Raw genomic sequence first — 24,312 nt, 5'->3', positions numbered from 1 at the left:
TTACTATATGAACTCTTTGGACAAGGCATATGGAAATTGAGTTCTAGTACGGACACTTAATACTAAAGTTAAAATCATTGCGAGTATCAGGGTGAACCATGATCATGGTGCCCATGAGGGGTGCTCAGCTGACTGCCAATGTCATTATCAATTGATATTTAGGAAAGATCTTCATTTCTCCATCAGAATGGGTTCTGTAGGCCTCTGCTTTTATGTTTTTTCTGCCTTGGTCTTAACTTAGCTCCATAAATCTATAGTTTTGACTGTCATATACCTCATGAAGAAACTGGCCTACCCTATTTTTTAATTCAGTCCTGAAAGATTTTGAAACGCATACAGTAGCCTTTACCCCAGAGTCCATGGGAGTCTGAATTAAGTTATACTCACTAGACCCAATATAATTGGTCGGCCCAGCTCTGAGACTCCAGCACCAACCAGGCAATCCAGTTTCGTAGAGATAAGGCTTAGGGCCTAATTGTCCTCAAGTTGCATCACTTTCAATTCCTGAGTTGGTCCAACACTCACGCTTGGGCTTCTCTCTGGCGGCCCCACTGTGGCCTGCCCAGTCTCCCTGGAGTTCTGAGCACCCTGTGACCTTGAACCCTGAGGGAGGTCCAGTTCTTGCCTTCATCTTTCCTATGTCAGCATCCTGCCTTCTCGTTGAAGCCGGCTTGCATCCTGGCAGAACTGCCAGAGTGACTTGGCTTGGGACTGTATCCTCCATCTTGGTTTTGCTCTGCTCTGCTGGACTGGGCAACTGGACCACCTGGTAGGGACTAGATCATGTTGAGCAACTTCACATTGACATGCCCAGTTATTCTTTCCAGGACCAATCTCTGATCTGTCTCATGCCTAGTAAACATATTTCCACCTGTTCCTTGGCCTTGGGATTGCCAAAGCCCCAGCCTGCCTTGAGGCCAAGCACACCAAAGTCTTGAAACACTCACACACACTTTAGTGATTTAATTATGGAACCCAGGCTGAAGAAATAAAACCTCAGAAGGCATTGTGCCAAGACCCTTGTCTTCAAGATGCACTGTCCTTAAATGATCTTAGATGAGAGATATTAATTGTTTGGAACACAATAAAAATTTCAAGATTCATATAAAGAACCAGATATTCTCATAAAATGAGAGAATATATGAATGCAAGGAAACATTATTTTTGTGGTAAATCTGAGTGATGTGTAATATTTTGAACATGTAATAGCTTTAACCAAATTTTCCTCTAGCCTTTTGGATTTCTGATTTTGTGGCCACTTTGATTTTACTCCAATCACCATCCAGACAGAATCAAGTGGATTGAAATAAGAAATCACTCAGGAAATCTTAGGATTGAAAGTATAACCAGGCCTTGAATTTACAATAGTAAGCAGGGCCTTCAGGGTCTGCTCCAGCCCCTTCAGGGATGGGCAGTTCACTACCTCACAAATTCTAATAGCAAAAAGATTTAATTTCAAGTAATTATTTTCTTACTACTAATTAAAATTAACTCTGTTGTCTTCTTCATCTGTTAAAGAATAACAAATGCATTGAGTGCTGATAGTCTAAGCATTCTGCTAGATTAGAATTTATGATAAAATTAGACATGATCTCCTACCTTAAATTGCTCAGAGACATTAAGTCTTAAATGAATAATTGCAGTGCATGATAAAATCATATGAAGTATTCCAAAAACATTAAGAAAAGCAACTAACTCTGGCTAAGGAAGGTAGGGCTAGTGGAGAGGCAGGGAAGTTTTCACAGAAGGTGAGAATGAAGAGTGAATAGGACTTTTGCAGATGAAGAATAGTGTTCAGAACAAATTGGTCCAAAGGAAGATCATTCCAACATATTTTAGAATTCTTTATATTGACGATCACAGACCACGTAACTCAAGTTGTCTTGAATCAAAAGATGGGTAGGACTGTCTTTAAGTATAGTTTGATCTAGGGCTCAAACAATGTTATCAGGATTTTGGCTCCATTTCTCTATGACTCTGTCGGGTCTACATTCTTTCATCTTCAGGTTGGGCCTGCTCATGGAATCAAAATGACAACCACAGTTCCAGACCTCATATCTGCACCCACCACCAACCAGGAGAAATGTGACAAAAGTCTTAGGATTCATTTTTTTTCATTAGACTTGCTTGGGTTATACACTCATCTCTGAATTTATTATTTAATTGGTGGAAAGGAGCTATGACTTCAGCCAATCTGGAACTATCCCTAAAACTGGAAGGAGGCCAATCCTATTCTAATCACATGGCTAAGAACGAGGAAGAGTTAAGTTCCTCAAAGGGATGTCAAAATATTGTTGGCAGGAAAAGACAGATGGACGATGGGGAGGTAGTTAACAATATTCCTTTTAAAAGGGCTGGAAAGTGTTTTTAGGTGTGATCTTATCATATAATTGGAAGATTTATAATTTGTAATTGGACAGTAGGCAGCATGAGAAGTGTAACCTCTGATGACCATGAAAGGGAGGCAGGATCCCCACTGAAAAGGGTAATGCTGGATTAGTTAAGGTAAACACCAAACTGCTGAAACAAAGAGCCCCCAAACCGTAGTGGTCCAAAGAAGACAGAAATTATTTCTGATTCCAGTAGCAGCCCTGAGGAAAATGATGGCATTTCTCCATGTGGTTGTTCAGAGATTGAGTCCTTTTCCTTTTTGCTGTTTTGCGTTCCCTGGGGCACTGACCTCACGTGCACGGTTGAAGCTGGGTCATGGCCATATCCATGTTTCAGCTCACGGAGTAGAAAAAGAGAAGGGCCAGGGCAGCAATTTCCTTTTCGGTAAGTGTACATGTCACCCCTCCAGCTCACTCCATTGGTACAAATGGAGTCCTATGACCACACACCCCCAAGGGAGGCTAGGAAATGTGGACTCTAGTTCAGGTGGGGCGTGTATATCCAGGAAGAAGGAGAAAATGGATTTGAGAAGCAAAAAGCAGTTTGCCACAGACGCTAAAAAATCTGGTGGAATTATTGGGTAAAGAAAGGAATAGCAGGAAATGATCAGATTCAGGTTTAAAAACTTTCCCTTGGGTGTGAAAAGAGGCCTGCAGTAAGAGACTCACCAGCTAAGAAGCTGCTGCAATCACGCAAGTAGGAAATGCTGAAGGTCTGAACTAAGGGTTCCTCAGAAATAAAATGAAAAGAGTTAAACTGCATGACCTCGAAGACCTTTTTCCACTCTTTGAATCCATCATCTCTGTTATGAATAGCTTACTCATTGCCTGGGTCCCAGTGCATTTTTAAAAAATGAGTCTACCCGCACACACACACACTCGGTGGATGTGAATAAAACACCAAATGCTGCCAGGAGAATGGACAAAGCCACTCCTGTCACATGACAGGGTAGGGAGCATCCAGTCTCTGCTATTTCCTATGCGCTACGGAATTGCAGTGCAGTGTTGTCAGAGTGGGAAATGCCGGAGCTCAGCCATTTACGAACTGCGCAGCCCTGGGCAGGATCTTGGTCTCTCCAAGCTGCAGTTTCTTACTATAGAAACAGGGAAGTAACACTATCTGAAAGTGTCATGCGAACTAATGAAGGAACCTGTGTGGAAGTCAGGTGCTCAGTAAGGGACAGTGACATGCACCCCTTTCCATCCAACACATTTGTTTGTCCTTAACATCTCCAGGCTGATTTCAGAGGCAGAGAGGATAGATTTTTTTTTTAACTTGGATATTCTGCTCTCCGAGCTGGCCCTCTGGCCTGATGCAGGCTCTTGACCCTCAGGGTGCCTGGTGACCGAAGAGCCACAAGCTCCTTGCAGCTGGTAGAGGTAGCACATTAGAAATTCATTTTTTCCTGTCATAATAACAAAGTACAGAGCGGCAGGCTGGCCATAGTTTCATGTGGGAAAACCCACAGAGAGGGACAGCTGAGGGAAGCTGTGCTTTTCTCTGATACTTCCTGTCAGGGAGAAGCATCGTCAAAAGGAAGAAAAAAAAAAAAAAACAAAACTGAAAGAGAAAAAGAAAAAAGTCCCTGTGGAATTTGGACGTCTCATTTCTAGGGGCAAAATGGCTCTGCCCCCACAGCCCCTGAGCCCGCTTTCTGCTGAATGGCAGTGCGGATGCCTAGTCCAGGCTCGTGGAAAATGGGTAACTTGGCCGCTTTTCTCTTCAATGGGCTTGTTTCAGCCCTAGGACACCAGCTCCTCAGATGACTAGGGATGCTGTTTTCTTGATTTGCCCTTGGAAAAATTTCCTCAGAAATCATATGCCTGCTTTCATTTCTTAAATCCTCAATGTGGGGCTTCAGGGAAAATTAAAAGAAGAACTAGGTGTTTTTGTTCTTTTTTTCCAGAACAAATTAATGGACAGAAGTGGGTGTGGGGACGTGCTGGCAACTTTGTCTGAACACTTCCAGATACAGTGAAATGCTTGCAGGGAATGAAGTCTGGGTCTTCACGGAGCAGGATGAAATCCAGAGCCTGTGAACATAGCCAGTTGGGTGGTGATGGGGACTCAGGACACGGTACCCCCAAAATGGCGCCTTGGTATATTGACTACTTTGAGCTGAAAGAGCTTGAGAAAACGGCAGAAGCCAGAGGTCCTTCTGACCTTCCCCCTGAAGCAGATGGTAAAACCCTCGTGGGAGAGGTGCCCTCTCTGTACCCAGAGGAGAGGAGCATTTGCATCTCCAAAGACAAGTGTCCTCACAAAGAGGCCTTGCTAAGCTTCCCCTCAGTTCGCTACACTGACTTCATACTCCTTAACCTATCACATCACTCCACGGCCGTCCACCCTTCACCAAACCCAGTTTGGAAATACACAAGTCTGTTTCTCTGGGTCTCCATCTCCTGAGGACAGCTCGTGTGTCACACAGAACTTCTATTAAATAAATGTGTGTGCTTTTCTCTGTCAATCTGTCTCTGTTAGTTTAATTTTCAGACCCAACCAGAAACCCTAAGAAGGCTGAGGAAAACTTTTTCTTCCCCGACAGCGGCTTCCTCCCCAGTCAGCCATGTTTTGTGTAAAACTATACAATATGCTGTGGGAAGAAATGATTATAAAACTATATGTAAGACCCAGGTTAACAAGTAAAGCAGCATTCAAATGCCTTTTGACCCAAAGGCAATTTGAAGAGGAAAAGGGCTCCAGGCCCCTTGGGAAAACGTTTAAGAGGGAAGGGTTGTCTTCGCCTTTGCAAGCACGGTGCCTGTGATTCTTTTAGGGGCCCACAAAAATCGATTACATTTTTCCTAAAAGAAAAAATAAAGTTGACATATTAAAAGTTCTCTAATAATCTGTTGGTATTATTTTGATCGGGACCACAGAGGCAAAGTGCCCCAGGGCCATGGAAGTAATCATGTGGCCAACTTTAAACACAGAATATAAAAACGAAGGAAGATAAAATCAGTACACTTTTAAGTGGAATATTGTATTTAGTAATTTATAATCAACGAAATCTAATGACTTATGGAAAAACAGTTCCGGTTTGCACAGGTTGATAAACTATCATTTTCAAATATTTTCATTTTTGACACCAAATGTGAATATGAATCTAATTTGACTCTTCTTTTCTTAGCTTAGAATAAATCCACATGGAGTCTTCCTACCCCATCACATCATCCATCTTTTTCTCTGCTCCTAGCTCTCCCTACACCCCAGAATCCTTGATTTCCCTTCCAGGGGGGATGAACTCACTCCTCTGGGTCAGTGGCTGGTGTTCAGTGCCGACCAGCAGGGGTTGCTAGAGAACAATTCAGGCCCCATGTCTCCACTGAGGAAGTGGACAAACTGCAGGGTGAACCCTCTGAGAAGACTAAAGCCTGCGCTGGCAGTCAGGGCTTCGAGGCCCCATACAATACAGGAAGTCTAACAGCGGAGAAGTCAGCCACTCTGGGTTTAGATATTAAGAAACAAACATTGGGGCGGGAATAGGGTTTAGCTCAGTGGTAGAGTGCATCCTTAACATGCACAAGGTCCTGGGTTCAATCCCCAGTACCTCCATTAAATAAATAAGTAAATAAACCCAATTTCCTCTCTCCACCCCTGAAAAACAACAACAGAAATTAAAAAAAAAAAAAAAAAGGAAAGGAACAAACATAAATGGTTGTGCTTGTTTGGGGAGGTTCTATGTCTTGGTGAGTCACACCTGGACGGGAGATCTTAGAGCCCCAGTAAGACTGGCTGCTCCTGTCGAACGATGACCTGGGAAAGTCTGGATGGGAAGGGGCAGGAGTGTGACTGACTCTCCACTCTCCTAAGGGAGACTGAAGCCCTTCTCCTGTTGAAATACTGAGTCTCAGGCTGCTTGTAAGGGGGTGAAGTTTGTGTTTTCTTTGAGCCTGTTTTTGAAGATGGCTAGATTTCATTTTGAACCCTAGTCTAGCCAAGAAAAGAACTGGCTGAAATATTCCTGGTAACCACGAACAAATGGAAACTTCAGACAAGCGCTGCATTTTTCTCCCTGATGATTTCATCAAATGCTGCAGGGGCCGCAGCTGCCTGGTAATCGTCCCAGCCAGCCATCCGCAGAACGGAGGCCACACTCAGTTAAACGGCCAGTTTCAGGATCTCAGTCTTGAAGGGCGTTTGCTGTCTTGCTGCTGCCTATTGTGTTAAAGAGCGGTTTTCGGGGTGGGGGGGAGGGGGTTTTTTTTGGCCCGATTGTAAATGTTTTGAATGTAAAAGACACCCAAATTCATTAAATGTGTGAAATGATGGGAAAAAAAGTGTGAAATTGTAACAGTCGGTTTGTGGTTGATTAATAGAAATCTCTTCTAACAATCCCCAGAACCTTCCGGGGGTCATTGGAACAGAGCAGCTGTAGAGACAGCAGGAGTGAGTTTGACACTGCCCAATGAGGGGTGTGCCGAGTTCCAAACAAGTGGGCAGAGTCCCATGCACTCTGCACTCTTGTCGGCCTCTCAGAGATGATTGGCTGCAAGGTCAAATTTATATGCAGATCAACCAGCAAGGTGCTGCTTTGCTCTGGGTCTTGGAGGCGTTTGTTTTTAAGATACATTATGGTTTCATGAAGGATGAATGGCATGGAATCAACTGTCCACTGTGGCCCCACATAACAGTGTGCTCAAGGCCAGGCTGACTTCTGATCTTGACCATCTGTGCCACAAGCTGAGATTCATAATTTGGTGTGTGGCAGCGACTTTGGGGTGTCCTGAAAGGGGCTATTGAATGAGCACGAGACTTAGGTATGGACAGTAGTCTCCAGCTCCCCATTCGCCACACCTCCTCTGATGCAGACAAGCCTTGGCAGGGCAAGGAAGGGAAAGTAAAACGTTGCCTTTCTTGCAGGCAGCACATTTTTCCATAATTTTGGCCTCCACCCACCCTGAACCTGTAGGGTTTCTTTTTTTTCTCTCTCTCTCTGAAACCCTGCTGCAGGCTACCGTTCTGAAGTTAAAGGATTTTGCCTTCGAAGAGGTACAAAGGAAACATCAAAGTAAATGTCCTCACAGTGACATAAGGATAGAATAATGGTGACCTAGCAGCTAGAGACTTGGCCAAATGCTGAAAATAATTCACGCCACTCACTAACAATGGGGGATGTGTGACAATGATATATACCAGGAGACAAGGACAACCACTTTGCAGGGCTTCGATGCCCCACAAACCCAATTGTAGGCAGATCAATACTGTCATAAGACAATTATCAAAGACCATCAGCACATCATATTTTCATACCATAAACAGCTCAAGGCGCCAGGGATGGCTTTCCTAGAGAAAGCGCATAGCATAAATTTGAAGGGTGTGAAATTGACATGATTAATAATTATAGTTATTAGCACATGTGCCAGCTGCTCATGTATGGTTTATCCCTTGATTTATGGTGCCATAAATGCCCATCTCTCCCTCTGATGCCGAATCAAGGGGGCACACAATCGTGGGCAGAATGAGTCTTTCTCATTGCCAGGAGTTGCATCACAAATAAAAGGAAAAAAGTGGGCTGAAAATCACCCTGGATCTGGAGACACCTCGGTGAGAGGGAAGCTGCCTTTTGTTTGCCTGGCTGCTTTATCGGCTGCTGAAACCTGTCTGTTCAATGTTCTCAAAGCCTTTGAAGTTGGGACTGCAACTAACAAGGGGCTGTAGTTTTCCAGCCCCCCTCACTCCTTCGAGCTGTTGCCGGGCTGCAGACAATCACTACACATATTATAGATGGAATCACTAGGGTCAACAGTGGAAGAGGCAAAAACTAATCTTTGGCATGATAAAAGTTAAAGCTTTTGTTGTCAAATTGCAATTTGAGATGGGTTTTTCTGGACTTTAATAAATGTTTTGATTGTTTCATTTGGTTAAAAACAGATCTGGACATTAATGATGTATCAAAATACATTTTAAAATCTGGTTCCTCCGCAATCATCGTCTTTAGGAAAAGGGACAACTCTGGGAGTCAGTACAGACTCAAGTCTAAATATATAAATTTCTCCCACCACTCACCTCCTGAAGTATGAAGGGATAATATCGATTGCTACTCTTGACTTACATAATGTTAAATTACACGTTCAAGAAAAAAAAAAGAAGGATCGTAACAAACGAGATCTGTTAGCTGTTTGAAGAGTAGCTTTTTTTTACTTTTCATGTTAAAAACAAAAAGAAAACAGAAAATGCAGGAAGGATTTTTTTCACATCATAATATTCAAGTACATTTAAGATATACAGAAGGTACACAAATATGCTAAAAGGGGATGCTTTTATAAAAGGCAAAACTTAAAATCTGCTATCCAAATATGGAGATTATAGGACACATCAAACATTGCTAAAGATAAATGAAGATGTCCTTTATACATGTCCCCAGCAGTTCAACAAAGAGGCACCAAATATCTTGAAGACTTTTCCTCTCTTGCCACGCACCTCATTTCCTGGCAGCCTGGCTAATTCAATGGGAGAGAGTTCTGAGTAACGGAGGCTGTCTGCCTTCCCATCAGACGTGGCTCAGGAATTCATTCACTGGCTCCCATTCCTGAACCCAGACCAGGATCTGAGGATCATTTATCTCCTACTAATAGATTAACATTGACCAATCAGGCATATACTCATGGAATTTCAAAATAATGCACACTGACTTCTTTTGGCCCTGGAAAGAGCTCAAATTCCCAAGTGTTAATCAGATAATGATTAGAATACTCCGTGGAAAACAAAACAAAAATTTAAAGGCCATCAGATACTTCCATGGGCTCTTTGAGGACAATAGATGTACTAATATTATCTCTGGAAGTAATTTGAAAAAGACTTCCAAACTTTAGTTCTCTTCAAGTTAAAGAAAGCAACCCAAACAGCAACGGAGCCTAGGTAGCTTCATTATTGTTTTAAGCAAGTAGTGTTTAAAATAAAAATCAACATTTTTCTGACTGAGTGTAAATTAAAATGAGTAAGCTCTTAATCTAAAACTCAGTAAACATAATGTCAGCAAAATGTCTAATATTTTAATTAAAAGCAAATTTATATTAGGAACACTTTTAAAATGTTACTATTTTAAGTATAACCCTATATACATACATCAGATTAATGCTATTAATAATTGTTTTGAAGTAAGTCATTATAGACAGATCACAGAATTAAATATTATTTCTAACTTGAAGAATGAAAAGAGGGATTTAAAAGTAAAGGATAATTGTAAAAAATTAGAATAAATAATGGTTTAGATCATGGAAACTTTATAACTCATGTTCTGAAAGGATTAGAGGGTTTTTTAAATTTTATTTAAGTTTTAAAGAATTATTTGTATGTAACAACAATTGGGCTGCGTGTTCAAATTGTATGATTAAGAACACAGATTTTAGCAATAATAAAAAAATTACTGTATGCTAAGATAAGTTAATGGATCATTTTCCATGTGATATAGCGCATAATTTTGATGCAAGAGGAGGACACTTCAGGATTAAGGCTAACAAAACGTCCTACAAAACACTATACACATAGATTCCTACACTATTATTAGTCAAAGGGCCTTTTCAGATCTTCCCAAAATGCTCTATTCTGCAAATGCAGGAAGTAGAGGGTGCTTAATAAGTGCTTTGAAAAGAGTGGATGAATGAAATAATAAATAAAATGTGATACATTTGAAGAAAAATGTCTTTTCTCCAAAGTTAAATTATAAGTGAACTTTCTTGGCAACGTCTGGAAGATAAAGGAACATTTATTTTTAAAAAGGTGACAGAAGGAATTGGGGTCCAAATGAGTCTCTGAACTTGAGTTTTCTAAAGACGAGAAAGAAGGGGTGTGAGCAGAGAGTTGGAAATACATCAGAAAGCAAAATCAATACTTTATCCTCATTGACTTGGCACCTTTAATAATCCCCTTCTCGCTGGTGAGTGAGTCACTGGATTCCCATGAAAAGTGCTCTGAGACTACATTCTAGAGACTCAGGGCACTGTTCAAGCCCCCTGCTACCCATGCATTAGTGCCTACTTGCTTCCCTCATATCTCTGTCTGCTCTCCTGTAGCTTCACTCCTAGTATGACTCTTTCAGAAAGATGCCTTGCCTTGACTGTTGAGTCCTTGACCTTTGGCTTCATTTTTGAATTTGGTCTCTCCAACTTCCCTTGATTCTGCTATTCAACCTCAGAGTCAGCAGTATCTTAACCCTCAAACCCAGCTGAAGCCAGCTTGCCCACCAGGGGAACTCAGATCTTTTGTAATCATTGAACTCTTAGGAATCTTGTCATCTGTGATAAGGTTAGTGAAACAGTGCTTGTTAAGAGCCCTGCTCTCTTCTCATTCAAGTGCTCCCCAAAATGCCACTACGGGTTTCCTGATGTTACTTAGACAGATTCAGGTGAGCAGAGAATGGCAGCAGCCATCATCTGAGGGTTGGTAGGTTAACTATAGTCTAGGACCTTGGTATTGCAAACTTCAGTCATATATAACAGGTCCAAGACCTGGTCCCCCAAACTAAGGAAGCCACTGCCATTGCTGGATATGTCTTTGGTTTATTTTGCTGCTGGCTGCTCCACTGTTGCTATGACACCTGACCAAACAGAATGCCCAGCTGTGAATTTTTTCTCTTTTCTTGGTTGCCTTTGGAATTGCTTGGTAGGGTACTGCCAAAGTAGCAGGTTTTAGTTTTGTATTCCAAGGGGAAAACTTCTGTTGAATAAAGGTTTCTCCGACTGCAGGTTGATTCCTTTAGGTTAATCACTAGCTCCTAACTGTGATGGGTCTGAAACTTATGTATAATCTCTAACATGATTTATTAACTGTATCTTTAGAGAGTCCAGGAATCAGTCTATTTCAGGTACTTGAATGGGACTCAGAGAGTGTCACATTGGAATACTGTCCTGAAGGAGTTCAATGCTAGCTTCTAGATCCCTGTTGCATCCTAGAGCCTGGCTTCATAAGGTAGAGTTAATCAAACTGAACCTAATCCCTAGCCCAGAAGTAATTTTTTTGGTGACAGAGAATGAATTAAATAGAATATTAATTCTGACACAGCTGGCACATCATGGAGGACCAGGTTCAGGATCTGAGTCAGTCTCTCTGGGTGGCCACATTTCCTTAAAAGCTGCCAAAGACCAACCTCCTAATGTTATTAAATGCTTTTGGAAGTTGAACTATACACATGTGGCCACAGTATATGCCAATCAACATGTAGTTTGGACTTTGCGAGGGGTAATCATTGCTCAGGGGAGGAAGGGTACCAATAAAGATTTAGTCTTGACCTCAAAGAATTCACCATATCATTGGGGAGAGTAGGTATAAAGCTTATACAACTCTAGAAATCATAAAAATAGTCCAGGAATGTATGATAAATGCCAAATGAGGCACAGAAGAAAAAAAAATACCCTGGAGTTCTGAAAAAAGAGAGATCAGGTGAGCAAAACCAAGGAAGACTATATGAAATGGATGAGATTTTGACTTGGTTTTGAATAGAGGAATGGATTTGTTGGAAGAATGTGGAGGGCTCTGCTAGAAAGAAGAATGATGGAAGGAAAGGACTGTTTGGAGGATGGTGAGAATGTGTGAAGAGAAGGTCAAGGACTAAGGATTAAGCCGCAGGATTTGCCAATCCTGAAGCAGATCCTGGGGTACCACATGGCAGAAACACCCTAATTTCTAAGCACTCTGTGAATTAGACTCAATGAATCTTTTGGTTAAAAAGCTGTTGGTGCGGTTTATTCTGTATCCTTACCACATATTAAGGTATGAGTGTCATTTCTCTGCAATGTCCTGGGAGTCTCTGGATAATAAATCCAGTGCTGCTCCATGTTCCTCGTCTTGTGGTTTAGGAGCAGACTCTCAGCTGGGTTGAGCTGCCACCCATGATACAGGAATAGGACCACACGGAGGTGCCAATGTCTAGTCATTTACTCTTCTTCTAGAAAAGATAATGATCTTTGTGCCTTTAAAATGGAGTGGTAGTGGACAGAACTGTTCCATAGTCAAGAAGGGGACACTGATGTAAGTCATAAGGAGTATAATGAGATAAATATTTAACTAACTCCAGTTACCTTGACTTACATTTCCTCATTGGCTGGCTGCAGGTGTGGGTGAACCACCACAGGTATAAAGGGCTAAAGGGAACTTCTGCACCTCTTAGAAGCTTCATACTCTCATGCACTCTCCATGCCATCTTCCTTGATAAGGAAAATCCACTCATCAATGTCCTCAGGTCATGATGATGTCACACATGATCTGTTATCATAGAGCCTTTCATGCGGGCTATAAGATTCTATATAAATAAGATGCTATTTGTTTCTCTTGGGGTCCAGAGGACTGCTCTGTCACTTTGTCTTTCTGTAGGCTAGACACCCACCTTTAGATGGTTGCTGATTATCCTTCCAGGAAGCCCCGGAAGCCTGCTGAGTTGGTTTGTTTTTCAAGTCACTAATAGATGAGTTTCGTCACATTGGTACAGCACCTAAAGACACAGCCAGACACAAGAATGGTAAGTAATGGACTAGATCACTAGATTTAGCTGAAGCAAGATATCACATTGCTCTCCAACAGTGGCAGTTCCTCAACACTTCCCAGTGTAGCTATCTCAAAGAGTTTCTGGAATCTGTGAATGTATCTATCATAGGATGATAAGGTTTTCTCATTCTTGCTTGATACTGACCCTCATTCAGCTTCCCTAAGAATAATTGACCTAAAGTCAATTTTGTGACATCTTAACAAGATCTCCCACTGCTCTGTAGATTTTAATAAGAAGAATTTAGTGTCATGTCCAAGCTAAATTCCAAACTACCTACATACAAATCATTCTCCCAGGGGATGAATCAAAGGCAGAAATAACATAATAGAGTAAGTAGGTTGAGATCTAGCCACCGATTGATCAAATGGCAAATAATTAATAACATGGCAAAACACCTTTTTGTTGCCTTGATGGAATACAAATTAATAAACACTAATAAGACTTCAGAACAAATGTATTCTTTTTTAGATGGGCAGAAAGAGAAGAAACAAGGCTGTGTATCATCATGTCCTTGGTATGTGCATATGAAGTGAGATGGGGAAGAAAATGTGTCCTCTTAATCCTCCAGATTGTACCTTTGGATGAAACATGATGCGTTAACACACATAAGTGATCAGTTGTGATATTTCTACCTTTATTCCGAAAGGAAGCAGCAGTTTTTTCCATAACCCTCTGACTCACAGCCTACTCACTCTTATAGTACTGGTTTCACAAGGTTATCAGAGCTCTTTTTTGTAACAATAGCACTTTACATAAATGGACTTTTAAAATGGAAAGAAAATTTTCACTTCACTTTTCAATTGATTCTCACTAGGCTTAACTGAACTGCTGTTCAGTTCTTCTACTAGGCTTATTATAACCTTTGAGCACCAGAAACTCTAGATCAAAGCATCAGTCCCTGTTAAGGCATGGTAAGGGGATCTGGAGGGTAAAGAAGACATATAAGCTACAGCCTCTGCCCTGATGTTGTTACCTAGTTCTTAGTGGGACAGTGAGTTAGGAAGACAAGCACTTCTCTGGTCCGTTATCCTGCATTGCTATCAGGTTGTGAAACTCATTCGCTTATGTTACATGTTCTTATCACACAAAAATAATTGTAATAAATAAGAGGGCAGGAGGAAGCTCTTGGAGGTGATGAATAGGGACAGATCGTGGTGACAGTTTCAGGGATGTATAGTTATCTCCAGTTCATCAAACTGTATACAATAAACACATACCACTTTTTGTATGACAATCACTCCCTTTAAAGTGGTTTAAAAAATAAATAGATAAACAAATCAATAAATACATATGAAACCATTTCTATATTGGTAAATCTATGTGATGATGACAAAAAACAAACAAAAAAAAAGCCAGCCAGCAGAGATGCCAGTGATAAAGGCAATTTACTAGACAGCTGGATTCACATTTACTTAAGTGAAGGAGGGATTACAATAAATTAATAGGTTCAAAGATCCACCACAGTAGACAGAGTCTAGTCTGGAGACTTGCTATTAAATGAGGAATTGAATTTCAGCATTTAGCCTTATTATAAAATGACTTTAGATTTTCCTTGTAAGGATAAGACACCCTTAAACATTTTTGTCTGTGCGAAAAGAAACATTAATCTTTATATCCATTTAGATATTTTTACAATGATACTTGTCTATTCAAGCCGTTTTTCTGAAGACCGTTTATGCTGAAATGGGCATCTGCTCAGCTCACCCAATTCAAAACAAAAATTTGCATAATCTGTATTTGCATAGCAGCAAGTGGGTGGAGTTTAGGCAAGTGCACAGATGAACATAAAAATCAAATATGGGCAGGAGGAAACTCAATTTCATTATAAAAAAACCATGTTTGTTTAAACATAAAAAAGCTGTGTAAACAATCCAAATGTGTTTACTGTAGTTTAGCCTACAAGGCTCCCATTTTGTTCCTGTCTTTTTAGCAGCCCAGTTGAGCAAATTCAAATAACTTGTGCTGCTCACAAGAGACTTCAATTTAAAATGTACTCTTAGAAAAGTATAAGAAATAGGATGGAAAAGCTAAAATAGAATGATGGATGCTGACTGGAAGAAAAAGGTTAAAGGCGATGATTATCAAAAGATAAAATTAGAGATTTGGGGAAAAATAATTCAAGCAGTCAAATAAAAAAATAATTTGAACAAAATATTTAAAAGTTTATATACAGCAAAGATTTCAAGAACTTAAAAGCTGAAGCAAGTAAGAGAAGGAGTGAAAAGGATATGGATAGGGCATTGCATTAGCAAGAATAACTTCGGGGGACAACATCCTTGTTACAAAGAAAAGGAAAGAGAAAGATCATTGAAAGAAATATTAACTTAAAAAAAAGAGTTTTGGCATGAAAAGAGTGCTATCCTAGAGTAACTGGGCCTAAATTTATATTTACTAGTATATATATACTAGGCCCAGGAAAGTAAGTCTCAGACACTAGATGCATAACTAGTATGTTGTGGACCTGAATCTTAGCAAATCTGTGGTCAGCAAATGAGACCATAATGTTAGGTCTATCGTAACACAAACTGTGTATTAATGGAGCCATTAATCACCATCAAAACTGTATTAGGAGTGAAGATAGCCAAAGAGAGCTTAACTGACAGCAAGTGGCCATAAACCTGTCCAAAAACTAATTTGATTACCATCATACCAGCATCTGTGCCACTTATGAGGGTTCATTTTTGTGATGAAATTAAGTAGACAAGTCATTCATGCGTATAATAGACATCTAAATCATGGTAAACATGTTGCTGGCAGCAGAAGTAGTTAAAGAAAGTGGGGGATTGTTTTGGTGTCTGAATATAGAACCAACTCAATGGAAAGCATCTTTTGCACAACAGTTGGGTACAAAATGCCATCAAAGAAGCTTTGGATGAAGCCAAACGCCAAGCGAGAAATAGATGGCTGCAAAGTCAGCTGGTGAGATTCCGGGAATGTTGGTTGTTTACAAGAAGGAATGTTTTGCCAGGATAAACTCTCACTCTTTATGGGTCATAAATGTTCCTAGCAAACAATCTGTTTTATTTGGAGACAGTTGGATCTGTTAGATTTTAGTCCTGACAGACAGAATTGTGGGATGTCATATTTAATGACAGTCTGGAGAGAGCCTAGAATGTGCGTATTAAATCAGAGAAGGAATGGGCTTGGTTACGAAGAAGGACTATGTTCTATCCACTGGTTCATTTTCTCAGCTGGCCATTTTTTAAAATTTTGGAATTCCTTATTCATAACGAGTATCATAAAATTTTGTCTTAGAACCGATATGGCTTTATATTCTGCATATTTTTATTATTCTATTCCTTTAGTGAAAGGATCTCCCTTTCCAAAGATCCTAAATTATTCAAATTATTAGAAAACTGATACTTCCCACTGACCTGGTAAAAAACAAGTACGTTCCAGTAATTATTTCTCAAAGAAAAAGATTCATTTGAAAATAAATACCAGGTCCATAGATAACAAATATAACAATATAACAAAGAGCAGTTTATTTTAGGTATGTGAAATTTAAAAATGATCATATAGGTCCAAGGAGGCCAGGGTACTACAGATCTAACTCCTGCTAGCTCTATAATCTCGTCCTTTGGGACACTGCCCCATCTCTGTGCACGTCTCTTTGGTTATATGTGTGAAAGCTTGGAGGAGAATAAATGAACTTGAGGAAAAGGAAACGTTTCTTTTCATACCAAGACTGAGAGCACTTTACCCCACTGAATATCTCAGGGAAAAAATAGCCAGAGTGACACTTCTCTCCAGCGCCTTTTGAAACATTACGCAGCTAACACCAAACACCTTGTCACCGCTGGGCGACAGCCCCGAGCCCGGGAAGCCGCCTGCCGCTCACAAGCTGATGCCTTGTAGGCCTCCCCGTCTTACCTGAGTTTGCAGATGGGCCATTTCCCAGGTGGGTCTGGCCAAACACTCCTCATTAATCATGGCTTAAACCTCTCTCAGTGGGAAGACCTCAGGTTAGACATCATTTGGAAACAAATTGGGTGAAAAATAGCTCTGACAATAAGGAGCCCACACGGCATTCCCCCGTGAGAGCTTCCGCGGTGTGAAAACAGTCTCTTCCAAGACGCTAAGTGATCTGTCAGTTAGGGAATGACATTCTAATCCAGTTTTATGTCACATGCGGCTTGAAACAGTTCCTGCAAGCTCCTGCCTTTTGCTGCTGTTGTGTTTCCAACTCTCTAGGCCCTCTTAATTGAAGGGGAGGGAGTTGGATTCAGAACAGAAAAGATATGTGTGTGTGTGTGTATTACATACAGCAAACACACATATTCATAGGCACACAATAGCAAGCAACGTACCTGGCCATATGCTGCCTCACTCGAAATGATACTTACTCAAATATCCTGGTGAAACCAGAAGAATCACAAGGGTACAAGCCCTAAACTGAATGCCCTGAACTAAACAAGACAAAGACCTGGAATTATGACAACATGATTTATCCTCTGGGTGCGAAAAACTCAGCCCCTTTTCCTCAAATGCATTTCAAGCTTTAGAGTCTTGGGATCAATTTATTCTTCCTGAATCTCTTTTCTTAAAAGTAACTGTATGTTTGCCTTAAAGTGACAGATGGCTTTGCCATCACATTTTAGCCATTATTTATACTAACAGATTGCATCTGAATTGACTGTAAACCAATGTATGTTGTCATCCATCTATTATAATTCTTATCCTAGGCTGATTGAATGAGAGAGAAATAGAAGAAAAATGCCTGCCCGTGTACTCTTGGCACCAGGATTCCATTTGTAAGATGAATTCTTTCCAAAGCAAAAACTGTGATCACTCTCCAGGAAAGCCCTTCTTCTAGAAAGAGGTGGGGGAGCATGTGGCCTGGGAAAGGGCAAAAGACTCAGCCCTTGGTTTGTTAGAATGCAGAGAACTGTAGACAGCCCATAATATGCCCATGTTCCTTAGCTTATGCACAAAGAGCCCATTTCTCTGATCTACAGAAGTCATAGGGTGGAAAAAGTCTCTACTCTCCTCTGAGCTTTGTGAAGGGCTTCTCCGAGTTTAAGTCTTAAGGGGATCCTAACCCTGAGATTAGAGCTTCCTCCATTTTCCTCTTGCCTGGACCTCCAGATACTGGGCACGCAGGATGTTTCCTGACTTGTCACTTTGAAGTAGGTCTGGAAAACTAGATTTTAGATATCTGGCATTTGGCAACTTTAACATTCTGTACTTTATTTGATTCTGGTGTCAGAACACACGTCAACAATGTAGATCATGGACGTGAGGATTTGGGTTGGGTTGAGAAGCATACACCTGATGAATGGAGGTGGGTGCTGTAGGGCTCAGTGATGGTCCCTACTTGTCTTCAGGGGAAGCAAAGACAAGCCTGAGTCAGAAGCTGGGCAGAGAGCCGCCAGGTAGTAGCAGAAGACAAATAGAAGTGGGTCATCAATAGGGTCTCTTGCTTTGGGTGATTTGGAAAATCATACAAGTATTTATTTCTAAAATCCATCTAAATATTATACCTGTCGCTATTGACTTAGTTGTTGATTCTCTCATATGCATCTTTCCTCTTGGTGGTACCTGTCCAGCCTGCATCTCTTTCAGGAGCCCCAGACTCTACTGTGCAGCACCAATCACCTACCAGATAGCTCTACTTGGCTGTCACGGAAGCATTTTTAACTTAATATATCCAGAGTTAAATTCCTTATTTTTCCTTCTTCTTTCTTTCCCATTATAGCAAATGACAGCATCATCCTTTGAGTTACTAAAGCTAAATAAAGGAATCATTCTGTATTCTTCCCCTTCCATAATCCCTCATATGAATCTGTTGGCTTCCCTTGTCTGTTCCTCTTCCCAAATGCCCCTGGAATCTTTCCACTTCCTTTGCTGTAGGCGGGAAAGAAGTGGATAATGATAATACCAGGGATTGATTTCCCCTCTACCAGTTTTAGCACTCTAAGTTCCCTGAAATTTATACACAGCTCAAGGAAAAAGGAGAGTTGAAAATCTCAGTTGGGATCTAATGAACTCATTCTAAGATATATGGTATTGGTTCAAGAACAGACTAATAGACCAATAGAACTGAAACAAGAGCTCAGACAGTGACCTGTGAACATAAGGCACAACAAATAAGCAGGAAGAAGATGGACTGTTTAGTAGATCATTAATAAATTAATTAAATAAAACCTCAATTGACTGAGATAAATCTATGCCACCAGCAGAAATGTAGGCTCTGAGTAAAAATTATACTGAGTTTTAAGGTTGAATTTAAATCAAATATTGAAAATACCTTATATTTTTTCATACTTAAACTTGTGGAATGAGGTTTAAATTTATTACAAGAGTAACTTTGGGATGGAGGGAGGGAGGATCACTTCTATATCGTGCAAAACTATGGGGACCCACTGAGAAATCAGGAGAGGAAGCAGGAAGGGAACTAACATCTATTGAACAGCTGCTATGTTCTAAGCACTGTCCTAGATTTCATAGTCACTTTCTTATTTAATTCTTACAACATCATCATGTATAGGTGCTATTTATCCTCAGTTCCGTGATGAGGAAACAGAAGAAGCTGAAGCACCCTGTCCAAGGTCATCATCATTGATTCCTTTATTAATGTATCCACAAGTATCAATCAAGTGCCTATTTCCCACCAGATGGTTTTTCCAAGCACTGGGGATAGAGTTGTGGACAAAGTTGACCAAGGCTCTCATCATGGATAACTTATTCTAAAGATAGGAAACATTCAATACAGTTTATAAGTGAGAATACATTAAAAATAATTTCAGAATAGGAAATGCTGTGAAGAAAGTGTAGAAAGCTAATGAGATTGCTGGGTGTGGGGTGAAGAGATATGGGTGTTTTTGGTGGTTAGGGAAGTGATTGCATTAGGTAAAGGAAGTCACATTTCTGCAAATATCAGAATGATGAGGAAAAGGCAATCATATGACAATCTTAGGGAAGAGTATCCCAAACAGAGGGGAGAGCAGGTGCAAAGGTCCTGAGGTAGCAACAAGTGTAGCATGTTTAAGGCAGAAAGAAGATTAGTGTGACCTAAGCACCAAGAGCAATGGAGAGTGTGGTGAAAGATGATGTCAGAGGTAGAAAATATATTACAGTCACCTTCCATACCAAAACTTAGGTCACATTTTTGTTTGTTTATTTTTTGAGGGGGTGTATTTAGGTTTATTTATAATTTTTTTTTATTTAACTGGAGGTAATGGGGATCAAACCCATGACCTAGTGCATACTAAGCATGCACTCTACCACTGAGCTATACCCTCCCTCCACAATGGCATTGAATAATAGGGACTTATTTGATGAGTTTTCTCTTAATGGAAGTTTTGTTTTCCCTCCAATTATTTACATTCACAATTAATAATTGAATGAATTCTTTTATTCCAGTTGTCTTATAAGGCCAAGGGAACTAAGAGAAGATTAAACTTAAGCAAACCAGTTTTTGCAATATTTAGATTTAGTAATAGACTTTGAGGGAGAGAAGGTTATAAACACTGGTTGCAATCAGAATTCAGAAAGATAATTGTTTTGGCTTTCTCCATTTAAAGTGATTACTTCTTGAGAGCCCATCTTCCTTTTACTTCTGATTTTCTCCAAAGGCAAGAAGAAGCCACAATGTTGAATAAACAAGAATCCATAAAGTAGAAATTGTATAAATCTGGGCAAGTCATCAAGGCTGAAATGGAGCCAGAATTGAGAAAGTGAGTGACCTGTGGGTTGTCATATAGTTTCAAGTTAAATTTCCAAGGGAATGACATTGCACATACAGAGATTTCCACTCTTTATTTCCACAATCTTAAAAAAGCAAGCATACAGAGGATAAAATTGCTCTAATTTTAACATATTTAAAAATTTTAAATCACAGAAATCTGCATTGTTCTTTGTGAACTTCTAGATTCCCCAAATGTTTAATATTATAAACCTGCCTATGAGATTTTTTCACATGGGATTACAGACTGGCAGGATTCTCTACAAATCTGCTGAAATCTGAATGAAATAGAAATCTAAAAACTATATACTAAACAAAAAAGCTGATTTTTTAAAACAATGCCCATTGATCCTCGTACAAACATATATCACTAATGGGTAGGAATTAGTCATGCCAGTGTTGTGATAGCTTGGCATCCCATAGCATGAAGGGGTTAAGTGGTGTGGTGGAGGGGAATAAAACACACACACACACACACACACACACACACACACACACACACACACACACAAGGACTTTCACCTCCATGAAGAGTGAAGAGATTGATGCCATTTGACTGGGTGTCACATTTTAAATTAAATAAAGGTATTGACATGATGACCGTAATTCATGCTCACCAGGGTCTGGGCTCCTCTGTAGCCCCTGAATTCTCAGCTTGTCCTGGATTCAAGGATTAGAGGAGGATATTGACACATAAACAATTAACTCTTCAAAAAATAGAATGAAAAAAAAAGGCTGCAAAGAATTGCAGCGCACTGGTTGGAGGAGTCTCAGAGAAGGTAGACGGGAGAGTGCAGTAAGACTCTGCAGATGCTGTGACTTGAAAAGAGGAAAAGTCAAGCCAGAGCCCAAAAGGGTTGATGTCAAGCTAAAAATAGGTTCCTTAGTTGATTTTTAAAGTATATATGGACTGAATATTTGCTGTGTCTTCTGGCTGTACCACAATGAAGCAAACAATTTCTTAGTCAAGGTAAACAATGAAGACTGGCTAGACCTGGCAGTAGCTCAGGAAGACAGCGACGATCAGGTGGTTTAGAGACTTTCAATGGCTGGCATTTGCTTCTCCACCTTGGTTGTGAAGAGTTGTTGCAGGTTTCTGATTATTTCTCTATTGGTTTTAATTTATCAGAGTAACAGCGCTGGTGAGACTGAGATACAATTGGGGCACATTGCTGCCAAGCAGAGATAGTACTTTGAGTATGTCCTTACGGACTTGAACCGCTGAATTATTCATTCATTGAGCAATTAATCGTCAGACATAGAATTGGACAGTTTGTTTCAGTCAATAGAAATCTTTGTTTAAATATCTGTGAATAAAGATGTACTGATGACCAATTAATGTATTCTAAATACGGAACACAATTTAGAATAAAATTTATAGGTGTGTAGAAATTCCTAGGTACAATTTTATCTTGGTTTTTTAGAAGTCCCTTCTTGATTATAATACATAACAACAATTCACTGTAAAACATTCATGTTATATTCAGGACTCATCTTTGGCCTCAGAGCTCTGGTTAGCTTGGCACTAAATGGCTTTGAAATGGACTTTTCTCTTGCCTTTGATTGTCTCTCTGATCCAAAGAGGGTTAGCTCTCCTCCTATGTCATTTCTATCTTCTCCCCCAACTGTCTCCTAAAAGTAGAAGGCGGAAGTTCTGCAGGTCTGATCTGTGAGGAAATGTTAACAATCGTCTTTTCTCTAATTCATAGTCTTTACAAGTAGCTTGTAAATTGATCTGTGTGTGTGTTCTCATGTCTCTGGCTTATCTACTTGGAATTATTCTGCTCACAAACTGCTCTGACAGACTGCTGTTCTAGTTGAGATCTGTGGGGACTGGCAAGGGGGAGTCCTGGGAACCTCTGCCTTCTGTGGCCCTGAGATGGGAGCTGGGAGCACTGACCCAGAGGGACTGGAGAAGGAAAGTCTCCAGCAGCAAGTAAGAGCTCAGGTGCTATCTATAAGTCACACCCAGGGTCAAAAACAAAACCCATATCCATCTTCATTGAAATGACAAATCCAAGGAGGAAACTCACGAGTGGAGGACAAACCAGAATCCAAAGGAGAGGAAAGAACAGGAGTGAAAGCAAAACAAACTGTTCTTATCCAATTTCTGTGAAAGCAGCTGGGTGTCACATGACCCGAGGAAGGAATGAGCGCTTCTTATAGATCCATTTCATTATTTGGGACCTGAAGGTGCAAAACCAAACTAAAACTGGAATGTTAAGTGTCTAAAACACTCTTAGACAGAATGTGATTACTTTTAGCAGAATTAGAGTGTTACTTCTCCTTATAAAACAAATCTTCAAAAATAATCTAAAAACTGTCATAAAATTATTTCTTTTATTTTCAAGTCCCTGATTTACACATTTATTTGCACATTAAAACTTTCCTTTAAGGAAACAAAATACTAGAAATATAATTAAGGCCCAATCTGTAACATCCCCAATGATGGTCCATTATCTCTCCCCATGGGTAACCAGTCTCCTCAAGTTGATGATGGCCCTTCCCTGGTATGTTTTCATATTTTCACTATATCTTTCAAGGCATGTTTTTTCTCTTTACTACATAATTATGCATCCATAAATAACACACAGCCTTTTCTTTTTTAATCTTTGTATGAATCATATTTTTCTTTACCTAATTCTCTGCAGCTTGCTTTATTCATGTAGATCTAGCTCATTAATTTTGAACTGCTCTATACTGTTCCACTATATTAACTAACCACAATGTATTTATTCATTCTCTTGCTGGTGGATATTCATGTTGCTTCTAATATTTTGTTGTTATATTAAGATCCCTGGCAAGCAGGGAACTTAGCTTACTGTGAGTACCAAAAGACCAACACAAGGAATAGTTTACACCTTAGGTAAGGAGAAGTCCCTCTCTTCAGTAAAGTAGCTTCTAAAAATTTGGAGATCTTGGTCTTGGAAGAGGTATGTTGCTAAATGCAACATTTTGTAATGCCTTTTCACCCTGATCAAATATGTTCAAAGAGGGCCCATATTCAACATAAACCTTACAAACACATTAAATAAGCAATTCACACGTGCTTACCTGAACACTGAATAACTGAATGAATGAATTGCTTCATTTATTACAAAGTTATTGTCTTGATATAGCTTTTTCTATCTCTCTGAAGTAACTAACCTGTTTACTGAATAATAAGCCTCAGAATAGTTATTATTTTTTGAGTTACTACTCTATGCCTGGAAGTGATGCGTATTAGCTTGGTTCATTGCTACATTTTATCACTTCATCTCACAAAGATAAAAATTGAGGTTCAGAGAAGTTAAGTGACTTTCCAGGGTCACACAGCTGTCAGCCAAAGAGTCAGAACTCTTTTCTGTCACTTTTCAGGCCTCCTCTAAAAGAAGTCACACTAATAGTTCTTTTGGTGTAAGAATTATTTAATTCTGTGATCTCATTTGCAAGCCACCCACAAACAAGTGCCAGCATTGAATTCCACTGGGCAGATAGAGATAGTGTGGCCTGCACTGATGCATCTTTTATTAAATAATTGCTTTTCCATAGACTGTCATAATAGAAGATCAAAAGCTAGGAGAGAATCTATGCTTTCAAGAAAAACACAAAGTGGATGACATCTTTGCGATTTTGCATTTAATTAATTCCTTTCAGTCATCAATTCACGATGGAATCTACAGAAGGTATATTCTGGATTGTTAACTATGAAAGAGTTTATGGGGGCAAATAAAGTTTTGCAAGGAGCAAATAGTCTATGTTTTAGAAGCAA

The sequence above is a fragment of the Camelus ferus genome, chromosome 8, assembly GCF_009834535.1.
Source record: "Camelus ferus isolate YT-003-E chromosome 8, BCGSAC_Cfer_1.0, whole genome shotgun sequence".
Classification (NCBI taxonomy): domain Eukaryota; kingdom Metazoa; phylum Chordata; class Mammalia; order Artiodactyla; family Camelidae; genus Camelus; species Camelus ferus.
Note: the sequence above shows the minus strand (reverse complement) of the source record.